The sequence below is a fragment of the Limulus polyphemus genome, unplaced genomic scaffold, assembly GCF_000517525.1.
Source record: "Limulus polyphemus unplaced genomic scaffold, Limulus_polyphemus-2.1.2 Scaffold324, whole genome shotgun sequence".
NCBI lineage: Eukaryota > Metazoa > Arthropoda > Merostomata > Xiphosura > Limulidae > Limulus > Limulus polyphemus.
The window spans coordinates 386,848-399,587 of NW_013665934.1; the positions used below are offsets into that span (position 1 = coordinate 386,848).

Below are 12,740 nucleotides of genomic sequence, written 5' to 3' on the forward strand. Positions count from 1 at the left end.
ATTGCACTTCTTAGGCCTTAAAACTGCACTTCTTAACAAGTAGGTGTTATCCAATTTGAGAAAGTATGATTCGTATTACCATCAGATCTGATTATTTTGTGATCATTTGTATTAATTTTCATTTGAAAAGGGTGTTACACTTCTATGCATGTTTAAATCTGTTGTCAAAAAACTGTTGAAAATTACCAAACACACACAAGTATAATATAAAGTAGTTGAAGTTCCAAAATAACAGTAAAGCTAATATGAAGTTTATGATCATAACTCAACAAATTCTACATCGTGTGATTAGGAATAAGGCAAATTCTTAATTTGAGTTTGTGTTTTAAACTGTATTGATCAAATATCGTAATTTAAACTTTTGTTATAAAAATATTAAATACTTTATACATAAACATAATTACAAATTTAGCTATTTTTGATTCTCTGCCAAGCATGTCTTTGCTGGTTAGTTTGTCTGGTTTCGAATCGAGAAATCCAAAGTTCAAGGCTTGATGACATTAAATACATTACGTACTTTCTGCTATGGATGAATTGCATTATAAAAGTGACAGTCATTCCCTTCATTCATTTCAAAGTACCGGACAAAGCTTCTGACTGACTGTCCTTCTCTGACCAATGTTCAAAATTAGAAAAGGCGATATCTCAATCACTAGATGGTCTAGGAGACCTGGTCGTTTAGTCCACATGCGCATAAGGTGATCGTTTAAGTTTAAAATCAAATTTCCAGTTTTTGATATTATAAAGTTTGTACACTCGGAGGTGTAGCATAATTAAGATTTCAAGTTTAAAGTGTTTAATATAATACAGTAAACAAACGCATTGTTTGCCCTTCATTAACTATAATATCACTTATAATCCAAAAGACAGTAAACTGTTAGACTGTATGATTTAATGTGGAAACTAACGAATTGTTAAACATAGTTCTGACAATAAAGTATTGGAAATGTTTTTTTCTTTGCAAAGGTGTCCTTCTACTATTATTAATTGGTATGCAGGCTAGAAACCCCGTTAATCACAGTGATGTTTTATCTTGATATTAAAGATTAGTTTCAAAAAGGGGTGGCGGCAAATAATTGAAAAATAAAAATTATTGAACATATATGAAAAAAAACTAAGTTGTAGAAAAAAAATAATCGATATTTTCCCCTTTGATATAGGATTCGATCATGATCCGGGGAAAACTTTCATAACTCAACTACTATTAAATTATATTTAAAACTATGGTAACTCTGTCGCTATACTTGTTTATGTGGGATTCGATCATGATCCGGGGAAAAACTTTCATAATTCAACTACTATTAAATTATATTTCAAAACTATGGTAACTCAGTCGCTGTACTTGTTTATGTAGGATTCGATCATGATCCGGGGAAAACTTTCATAATTCAACTACTATTAAATTATATTTAAAACTATGGTAACTCTGTCGCTATACTTGTTTATGTAGGATTCGATCATGATCCGGGGAAAACTTTCATAATTCAACTACTATTAAATTATATTTAAATCTATGGTAACTCTGTCGCTATACTTTTTTATTGAATTTGCATAATTAGCTTCAAAAGCAATCAGATTCGTAAATAATACTTTATCATATAAATGAAGCAACGGATTTCTGTTTCGCTTTGTTTGTTTGTTGTTAAGCGCAAAGCTACATCATGAGCTATCTGTGTTGTGCCCACCGTAGGTATTGATACTCGGTTTTTTAGCGTTATAAACCATCAGATTTGTCACTGAGGGGAGGGCATTCTTTTTTGCATCCATCTGGAATGTTTTCTTTAGAACAGATTAATTTAGGCTTAATTATTTTATTTATGTTTTAAATTAACAATTTTATTTATACATTATTCAGATGCCCAAATTGTATTATAAATCGTGGTAATATTGCATTTATTAATATCGACGGATAAACGGAAGATATAACTTGATGATATAGTAAGATACTTTAGCTTTACTTCAGTTATTTACAAGAGATGAATTCTGAAGAAACGTAATTAACTTTCTCAGTCTTAATCTGAGGGTCACGAGTTCAAATTCCCGTCACACCAAACATGCTCGCCCTCTTAGCCGTGGGGGCGTTATAATGTTACGAGCAATCCCACTATTCGTTGGTAAAAGAGTAGCTCAAGAATTGGCGGTGGATGGCGATGACTAGCTGCCTTCCCTCTAGTCTTACACTGATAAATTAGGGACGGCTAGGGCAGATAGCCCTCGTGTAGCTTTGCGCGAAATGCAAAAACAAACAATTCACGATGCTAGTGCCCTATACTATTTATTTTAAGGTAGTACTGCCAAGGTATTAGCAAACTCACTATCATTACTGTTCATTGGGAAGTAAACAGTAATTTAATAGAAATATATAATGTTTATTAAAGACGTTATTGTTTTCACTGTGAGCTTTGCTCGTGAAATATCTTCTTCTGTGTCTCCATATAACATAGTTATGTCTGCTGTATTCAATCGAGAAAAATCGATTCATTAAAGTATTCTTCATCTGCATGATTAATATGAAAACGTGTTGTCATTGATGTAGTATTTGTATATTAAAGACAGTATGATCTGTCTAGTATATGAATATATGTAAAGAGGTAAGTAATTCTTATCGTAAAGTTTCTGGCTGTTCGGGTTTATCACACGTCCAGCACATAGTTCCATAATTCTTATCATAAAGCTTTCTAATTGTTTAGATATTGCACGTCCTATACACGTTTCTAGTAATTTTTTTTTTTTCGGATCCTAATCAAACTAAGACTATGAAATTATACATCACAGCAGTAAGTTTCATACAATCTCAGTGAATATATTTTTCTTTAAAAATAACTTTGAATAGATACTGTTAGAACGTTACGTTAGACCGTAACAAACTTATTCAGGCGTGGATACTCCATTAATGTGGATATGGGGGTCCTCTTCGAGATAACTCGAGCATCAATGTTGGATCAGCTTCAATTTGTACATGCTGAGTGTGGAAAAAGTTCACTGAAACACGACAAGGCTAACAAAAGCGTCTTTCTACCCAACTTTACTGCTTCACTAACCCAATAAGAGGCGGTTTTTTTTCCCTGCGTGGTTGCAAGAGCTGAAGTTATAATTGAAGTAAGTTTACCCATCGATAACGTTTAAAGAAATTTTGTGCGCAACACTTTTCAAACCATTCTGGTGTAATCAAATGTTATATTAATATCATCAGCCAGATATATGTTGTTAATTAAGAAGAAACTATGTATTAAAAACGTCCTAACCAAATTTTCGTTTTATACATACGTACATACTGCACTAAATGGTTAGCTTACTTTACTGCATGACCACTAAGTGGTAAGAGGAACACATTACGCAGGGTATGTTTTGCCTTTCACGTTTTTTCTGTATGTTATAAGGAAATTCAAATACTTCAGTTGCACATCACGGTCAAAAGGTTAAAAATGGACAGTTACAATGAACCGTACATATATATTAATATCAGATATTAATATTTATCACATAGAGTCTACTAAAACAACAACCACAGGAACTTGAAGTTTTAGCTCGTTCTTTTCTTTTGTTTATCGATATAAGTAACTGTATTCTCATTATTTTGTTTTACAAGAAGTAAACGCTCTAATTAGTTGTTATATAATAGAAATTGTAACAAGTCACTTAAATGCTTCGTACTTGCTTGTTTTAACCCAGGAAATAAAAGCCAAGAACACGCATAAAATTTACTCACGTGATCAAATCAGCTTGAACACTGTTTTTGTTTTTCAGCTCATGCATTTTAGGCAGGGCTGCTCTAAGGCTGCATCGAGTCTAACACTATTACTTCAAATGTTAAACTTAGCACAACGGGTTTGATATGTCAGAGTACCAATAGCTGGCTTAAATGTTCAACAGAAGGGTTGTTCTTTCAGATATATATTTATTTTCCTTACTTATCATTCGTGCAGTGAGTCTATTAAAATATGCAATTCGAAACGCTCGAATAACACATTCTATTACAGAGTGCACCAGCACAGTATACTGTTTACTGCATTTGAATATGAAAACGTAAATTGTAGGAGAAAACTCAAACGAGCTGTTGAATATCAAGTAATAAAATATGTTTTTCTACATCAAGTTATACGTTTTTCCTCTTTTGCTTTAAAAAAAAAACATTTTAGTAAATTGCGTGTAAGGTAACATAAAACAAACAATCAATGTCTGATAATAGTTTTTCACCACGTATTACAAATTAATATTTTAACTTTTATTAGTAAAAGTTTAGGAAGACTTATTTCTTTTAAGAAATCTATACGAAAGAAACAAAATGCGGTCTTAAAATGTAAATTTTACCTCAGCTAAATTCTAATCTACTCAATTCTGCCTTGGCAACAGTCTGCAAGTAGCAGTGGACTAAAGCGACACCTGGATAGTGTAATCCGAAAATATGAACTGCCCTAGCCATGCGGATCGATAACCTCCTCCCCGGAAGGTAGTCGTCGAGAACCAACTCTCCCATCATGCTTTGCACATCAGTAGCCTCTGTAGTATGGCACAGGACGCGAACATCGATGTGACACTACCTTGCAACGCCTTCCTTTAGAACTTCAGTAGGCAATACCGACAGATCTAAAGCAGACGCTGTGTTATATAGTGGCCATACAAGCTGAGAAACAGCTGTATCTGAACTAGTTCTGGCGAAACCAAGGTAGAATTCTTCTTGCGACTCTTTTTTTACACTACAAGTAAGAGCGACATTTGTCTCATCACGCCAGATCTAGTCCATACTTTGATCCTCAGAAGTAGATTCCAGCAAGTTCTGGCTGGATCACAGGTGAGGAAAGCTTTCAGTTTTTCTGTCACAAGTTGCATGCATTTCTGTTTAGTCAATATAACAGTATATATATATATATATATATATAATGTTTCCATTGTTGAACCTACGTTTCACCATTTTATTAATATAACAGTAATCTCTTCTATATAATACATGACGTCAACAAAAAAGCAGTTTTATATCGTAATAGAATCGACGTTAATAATCAAGAAGAACATCTCTCTGAGCTGAAAAGCTAACTGAAAGTATCAGTTAATGCTTCAGAGGAGACGTCGGTAGCTGATACGGTTATTTTTCTTGTTAACTATCATCCTCAGCACCGTATGTTTGACAAAAAAACAACAACTTGCTAATACATACCTAGCAGGATAATTTGGCAGTTAGGTACATTCATATTCATGGAATCCTCGGCACTTGGAAGAAATGGTGCCACTGTAAGGTTACGTGTCGTATAATAACTCGTATTTATCGAAATGTATGTCTCCAGTTGCAAACCTTACCATGTCGGAATCAATATTTCCATTTCGCGAACTATACACTCCTCTCTTAACACTATATCTAGAGACGTCTTGAATACAGAAAGGACATTGCAGCCATTCTAAGTTGTGGAACGTTTGATAATAATGTAACTAGATTTTCTTCTTATTGCTCACGAACCATACGATTATTATCTGAACCTGAGCCTATCTCTGTTTATTATCTTACAAACAGTTAGATTACATATTTAGAGATTGATACCAACTGTACGTACGAACCATACGATTATTATCTGAACCTGAGCCTATCTCTATTTATTATCTTACAAACAGTTAGATTACATATTTAGAGATTGATACCAACTGTACGTTCTCATTGGAAGTTTTATCTGTTTCTCTTAACGATCAGTTGAAAATAGACCTTTAAGAGAACTACTACATAGTACGCACGACATTTAGTGGTTAGGAGAATAGCACAAATCGGTAGGATTCATACACTTAAAAACTTCTTTACAGTTATAATATTTATGCTCTAAGCTATTTATTATATCTATTATAGATATTAAATGGTAGTTTCATTGTAAACCTATAATCACGAGCTGGAATTTTAATGCTAACATTGATATTCATTATAAAATATGTTTACAAGTCCAGAAAATACTGGCGTAATCTATGGTGCTATTTTAAATACAAAACATTAAAAACAACAAAAGTTTGTGAAACTGTGAGAAAATAAAAAATACCCTTTTTTTTTATCAAGTGCAATGTTAAGATATTTCTTGTTTTAGAGAATGGGATAATACTTAGCCGTCACACGTGTATTTATGTATTGGTCACATTAATTTCTAGAATGTAATGCATCATCTTTTATGAAGAATGTTGCATGGTTAACAGTTAAACATTTGCTATTGTTTTTGTTGCACGATTGTTGGTTTGAACGTAATGTTAGGGTTAAGAGTCAGTGTAATATACATAAATAGAAGTCTAGGTATCACTTGTAACACTTTGCAAGCTCAACATAATCTTTAAGATCGTAAAATTGTATTTCTAAATAGATATTTTGTTCTCCGGCGAGTATGCTAGCTGCCCAAATTTAACCGGTGAGTATGCTTAGCTGCCCAAATTTAACCGGCGAGTATGCTTAGCTGCCCAAATTTAACCGGCGAGTATGCTTAGCTGCCCAAATTTAATCGGTGAGTATGCTTAGCTGCCCAAATTTAACCGGCGAGTATGCTTAGCTGCCCAAATTTAACCGGTGAGTATGCTTAGTTGCCACTTTTTATAAGAAGCAGATAAATTGGCTTACCGCATCATCCAAGATATATAGAAAATACTGTAAATAGTTTTCATTTGCGATAACATAAAAACATATTTATTTCCGTAATGAACCTTCCAAGGTTAGTTAAAATTACCTAGGGCCACAGTTCTCGGGTTTGTGTGAAACGTTCTACACGTTCTGGTAATCCTTTTAAGTAAACATGATTAAGACAGATAGATAAATAGACAGATTTTCTTCTTTAGAAAACTCCAACAGATTAACTCGCTTACTCTAGGAAGTTTCATATCACTTTCGTTCGACTTTTAGTTATTTCCTGTCGATTATTCACAGTTCACGAGCTCTCTTTGATCGTACGTAATGATGTCAAAATAAGAGGTGATTGTTGACTTTTGGTCGGATTCCATTGTTTAAAATGTTTAACCTGCTTTCTTTGTAAGATTGAAGAGATCGGTCAACATTTGGAGTAGATGGTGAACACCTATTATTATAAAGAGCCGTATACAAACGCTGGTGGTAGCCATTTTGATTTAAGAAACAACAACACAGACTCAACATTTTAAATTAAATCAAATTCTATAAGAGCAATTCAGACATATGACTAATCATATGACAGTGGCAGTGATATTGACTGAACGGACACGATTCAGGGTAAATCTAGTTTGGGTGATAATATTTGTCAAGAAAAAAAACGGCATAATACAAGTTTTATTCATTAAGGGAAACTGTAAGTTTAAGGCATTAATACGAAACCTAAAGATTGATTAAGTGAGGCAACAAGCAAAAACTTTAAAGCTCTTTATACCCATTTTTAAACCCAATGTTGACTGGAAACTTTATTAACAATAGAAGTCTAATGCTGCTTAAGAAATTATTTTGAAATTTTACGATATATAATTAGCAACTTGAAAATAATTTACTGTGTCCGCAGAAAGGAAAGGTGGATTGAGCAAAAAACGTTAAATATTGTCAAACGGTTTATTAATATTCAAGGCGACTAAAGAAATTTCGGGAGTTGAGCATTTAGTTTAACATTATAATTCATGTACGCAAACTATGTTGTGTGTAACACACAACATAAACTATAATTTTCAGCATTACAAATACGATAAAATAAGGTTCAGATATGTTCCGTTTTTAAACTATTGAATGAATTTCAGAATTAATTTTTTTTTCTTTTGGTTAAAATCAAATCACTCATACAATCATAGTAACACATTCTTGAAAACATAAAAGACAGATTGGCATCAGAACTTTTTGGAAAGCTATTATTCTGGCTTTAGCCAAGGAAAAACTATATTTGTCTCGGATATTACAGCACCATTATATAACATTCAAGGCTTAACTAGCCTAATGGAATGAATGGATTTACTATTAAGAGTATAGCGGTTAGCAATCATGGCTGATACCATTGTATATGAGTACATTGTATTATAAAAGTTTTGAGACGGCATGAATGGGTAATAAAAAAAACTTTATTACGACGTTTCGACAAGATTTTTTCATACTCTGGGTGACAAAATCTTGTCGAAACGTCGTACATTCATGACAAAGTTATTTCATTACCCAGTCAAGCCGTCTGAAAACGTTTATTTTCTAAAATGTGGGTTCCTCGTTATCAACATTATAAGTCATGATAGAGTTAAAGGTGAAATAGGAGTGTCATATCTGATAGTCCTATCTGTAAAACCTTCCCCAACAAATATTTTTTCATATGCTGTGAAAGGAAATTAAAGTACAAAACTATAGACTCAAACAGCATTTTAGATGCCACAAACCCAAAACTATCAATATATTTAATACAATAGTTTTCTTAAAACCACCTTCTTTATAGCAAATGTGCAAACACGTAAACTTTTAGTAAATATTAAACATTAGCGTACAGAACTGAATACATAAATAAATATATTTATGCTGAATACACAAAAAATATATACATACTGTAAACATATATATATATATATATATACACACACACATCACATATAAAAATGTGTGTGTGTGTATATGTGTGTGAAAATATCACTTTGTTTAGGTTTTTATTCATTTATTCTCATGGTCCTGTATTTTGGGTGTCGAAACTGTCGAATTTGAAAATAATTTAGTAGAGGGAGAATGTGTGATCTGTAGAACAGAGATATCTCAATGTTTGATTTGTAGAACAGAGATATCTCAATGTTTGATCTGTAGAAGTTCTACAGATCAAACATTGATATATCTCTGAGAGATATCTCAATGTTTGATCTGTAGAACAGAGATATCTCATTGTGTGATCTGTAGAACAGAGATATCTCAATGTGTGATCTGTAGAACAGAGATATCTCAATGTGTGATCTGTAGAACAGAGATATCTCAATGTGTTTTCAATGTTTGATCTGTAGAACAGAGATATCTCAATGTGTGATCTGTAGAACAGAGATATCTCAATGTTTGATCTGTAGAACAGAGATATCTCAATGTGTGATCTGTAGAACAGAGATATCTCGACTATACACATATAGGAATCTCTTTTTGGCAATTTGTATGTTATAAAAACGGTGTTTCAAAATGTATCAACGTATATTGATTAAATAAGTGTTAAGTAATCTTGATAGACAACATGAAATGTCAACGTACTACTAAGTAACAGAAACAACAACCTAACTGATTAATGACATGTGAAAGCTCCAGAAGTAATATAAATGTAAAAGTATTCTATCAGGGCTTTCGTGTTTGTTTTTATCGTATTTTCTTATACATCTTACTATGAAGCTCTAACATGTAATTTTTAACTGCTACCGTAACATAGGGCTCTTATACTTCAGAAATAGGATGAAATACGGCTTAGAACCAACTTCTTCCAAGTTCGAGTCTCAAAATTAAACTGTTATATGAATGTGTGGCCGTTTATTACGCTCAATCAAGATATTGATTTTTGAGTGTTTTCATGTTTCAGACCAGGTTGAACAATATCGACTTGAAATCTAAAGGCTGGATAATCTCCACTGGAATAAAGAGAGGGTTTATTCCAGTTTTTGCGTTTGATGTTAATGTACACATTTCCTATGTTACTAATTATATCTATTTTTGTTTTCGAAAGTGATTCATTGTTTTCGCCCCATTTTGTTAATATATCTACATTCGCTGTAATATCAAACAACTTGGGGGAGTAATTATATTGTTTTTTTGTGAAAGGAGAGAAAAATACAAAACATATTCCATACTTTTCTTCTCATAAAAATTACCAGTTATTTTGAATTAATGGTACTTAATTTTCCCACCCATTTAAGTTTCATATCTAAGTATCGTTATGGAACATATTTTACAGTTTATGCATGAACATGTATATATAGCTCGGTCTTATTAGGCAACTATTTCGTGAAATTAATAGAAATCTAATTGGTCAATCTTGATACCTATGTGCTTCCCCGTGGCACAGCTGTATGTTTACGAACTTACAACGCTAAAAACCGAGTTTCGATACCCGTGGCGAGCAGAGCACAGATAGTCCATTGTGTAGCTTTGTGCTTAACTACAAACAAGCAAAACAAAATAATACCCTTACTCTTGTTTATTTATCCTAGCTGACAGCCAGCCATTGAGCTGTTTGCCATTTGTCCACCGCGAGGAATCGAACCCCGTATTTTAGTAAGTCCACAAAATGTCCGCTGATCCATCGAGAGACTGTTCCTTTTATTAAATCCCTGCACTTCTACAGTCTGATTTTCATAATACCTTGTGTTTAATATAACTTTCTTCTAACTATTTTGGTTGTGAAAAACGATTTTACCTACAATGATATGAAGTTCTGGATTCTGGATCATGTTTGATCGATCTTTACATCAACGTGGCGGGTTATTGCGTGTTGCTTTATCTCTTGGGGATAACTTCCAGAATTTGACTTCTTATACAAAAAGCTCTAATTTTTTTATTATAAACCATCTCAAATTGGTTTAAAATACATCTTCATCCAAACGTAGGAATGAAGTCTTACTTGCTGACGTCATTGAAGAAAGATTACACGTTTTGGGAAACGTAGAGAGAAGAAAGTGTAACATGACGAGATTTAGATACATCGCTGCAAAAATTTTAAAAACATTCACGAGGAACTTTTATATAACAAAGTTAGTAGGTCTCTTGGCGTAAGTCATTTGTGGCCCCCTCTTTTTTTTGGTTGTGGGGGTGAAGGACAGATGAAAATCTGATTCTCATGTACACCAAATAATTTTGGTCTGAGTTTCAGTGCACTACAGTATTGAATGACATGATGTTATTTAGGTATTGAATCCTGTTTTCTAACTGTAACATTCTTTGAAAACTAAAGTTCCTCACTCCAAGGTAAATCATCAAGACCATTATTCCTTTCCGCGTTAAATTCTTTGAAAAATCATAATTTCTAAATAAATTTTTTTCTTTTAACATTTTGAGAGTTTGTACAGAGACTCCTAGCAGAGCGTCAATAAATTTGAATATTGTATTTTAATACTTTTTTGTATATAAATTACCTGGTGTGATGATAAAACAATGTTCAATTCGTTGTTATTAACTAAGGGATCATCTGAAATTAGACAACAACAATAAACGGGAGTAGAGTAACTTTGTCGTTCCCCTTCCCTGTCAGAGCACAGATAGCCGCCCATTGTGAAGCTTTGTGCGAAATTACAACTAACAAACCACTGTGTAATTTTGCGCTAAAACAAACAAACAAACTTTATTCAAATGACATGAGAAAAGATGGAGTGTATGAGAAAAAAAAAAAGAATGTGAACATTTGGCGTCAGACCACGGTTTAACATCGAAATGTTTTGGTGTTACTGCATGCTTTAAGCCATCATATCGTTTTGTTTTCTGCTTACTCCAGTTTCGAGAGAACCACAGTTGTAACAAAGTACCGAATCTAAGTCCCAGACGACAAGATGAAGCTGTATAGCATACCAAAACTGTACAAAATTTACATAGTCTTCCCCTTCATATTTCATCGGTGCTAACACTAAATAACGGGAACAAATCTGTTCTCAGTTTTCCTAGTGTACGTTATTCTTCAACCTGTACTCTTTTTTTTTACATTATTTTGTTTGCAGTCCAGCTCAATCCTTTCGTAACTTCTGTCGTTGTTGCTTATATATATAAAAAATATGGTCATCTAATACCATACTTTTTATTGCAAGAAAAAATATAGAAAAACACAAGTGTTAAAAAAAAAAGCTTGTAAACTTTATTCTGTTTAAAAACAAAACCGACAAATTTGAGTATTTCTAAGCAAACTTCATTACAATGAATTACAATAAGTAATTTCTGAAAGTATCAACCTGATAATATTACGTACTTTTTTTTTGGCCAATGGTAATGTCCCCCCCCCCCCCCGGTGGGACAGCGGTAAGTCTTCGGATTTACAATGCTAAAATCTGGGGTTAGATTTCCCTCCCTGGATACAACAGGCCTTTGCTATAAGAAAACACACATACAACACACACAAGCAATGGTAACTGTATTGTCCAAATTAATAACTCGCATATAAACTTTCTTTTTTTCTGTAACATGCTGTAAGAACATGTGTAGCTTGAACATGATTGTTGAAATAAAACATAAACTAATAATGTAGGCTTGAACATGACAGTTAAATAATAAAAACATAAACTAAGAATGTAGGCTTGATTATGATAGTGGTAATAAAAACATAAACTAAGAATGGAGGCTTGATCATGATAGTGGTAATAAAAAGGTAAACTAAGAATGTAAGTTGAACATGATAGTGGTAATAAAAACATAAACTAAGAATGTAGGCTTGAATATGATAGTGGCAGTAAAACATAAAGTAAGAATGTAGGCTTGAACATGATAGTGGTAATAAAAACATAAACTAAGAATAACGTTTTTAATTAAAATATTTGCAAATGAAGCCATGTTTGCAAATATTTTTAAGAAATGGTGTGTTTTCCGGTGATGAATATTAAGTTTAAAACTTAAAGCTTAATAAAATTATATACACATAATTAAAAATGAAACTTGCTGCTAACTCATCTGAGCGACTACATCAGCTGTGATAATTCGCTGCCAACTCATCTGAGCGACTACATCAGCTGTGATAATTCGCTGCCAACTCATCTGAGCGACTACATCAGCTGTGATAATTCGCTGCCAACTCATCTGAGCGACTACATCAGCTGTGATAGTTCGCTGCTAACTCATCTGAGCGACTACATCAGCTGTGATA

At 33.1% G+C, this 12,740-nt stretch overlaps 1 protein-coding gene across 1 annotated transcript in view; it reads left to right on the forward strand.

The window, feature by feature from the left end:
- Positions 1 to 4,481: 4,481 nt before the first annotated feature.
- The window catches only part of LOC106457388 (teneurin-m-like), a 229,851-nt gene continuing 221,592 nt past the window's right edge, over positions 4,482 to 12,740 (forward strand). Inside the window, exon 1 of the mRNA XM_022383293.1 lies at positions 4,482 to 4,792. The gene's annotated coding sequence lies outside the window, so the exon portion shown is untranslated. The remainder of the gene's footprint in view (positions 4,793 to 12,740) is intronic.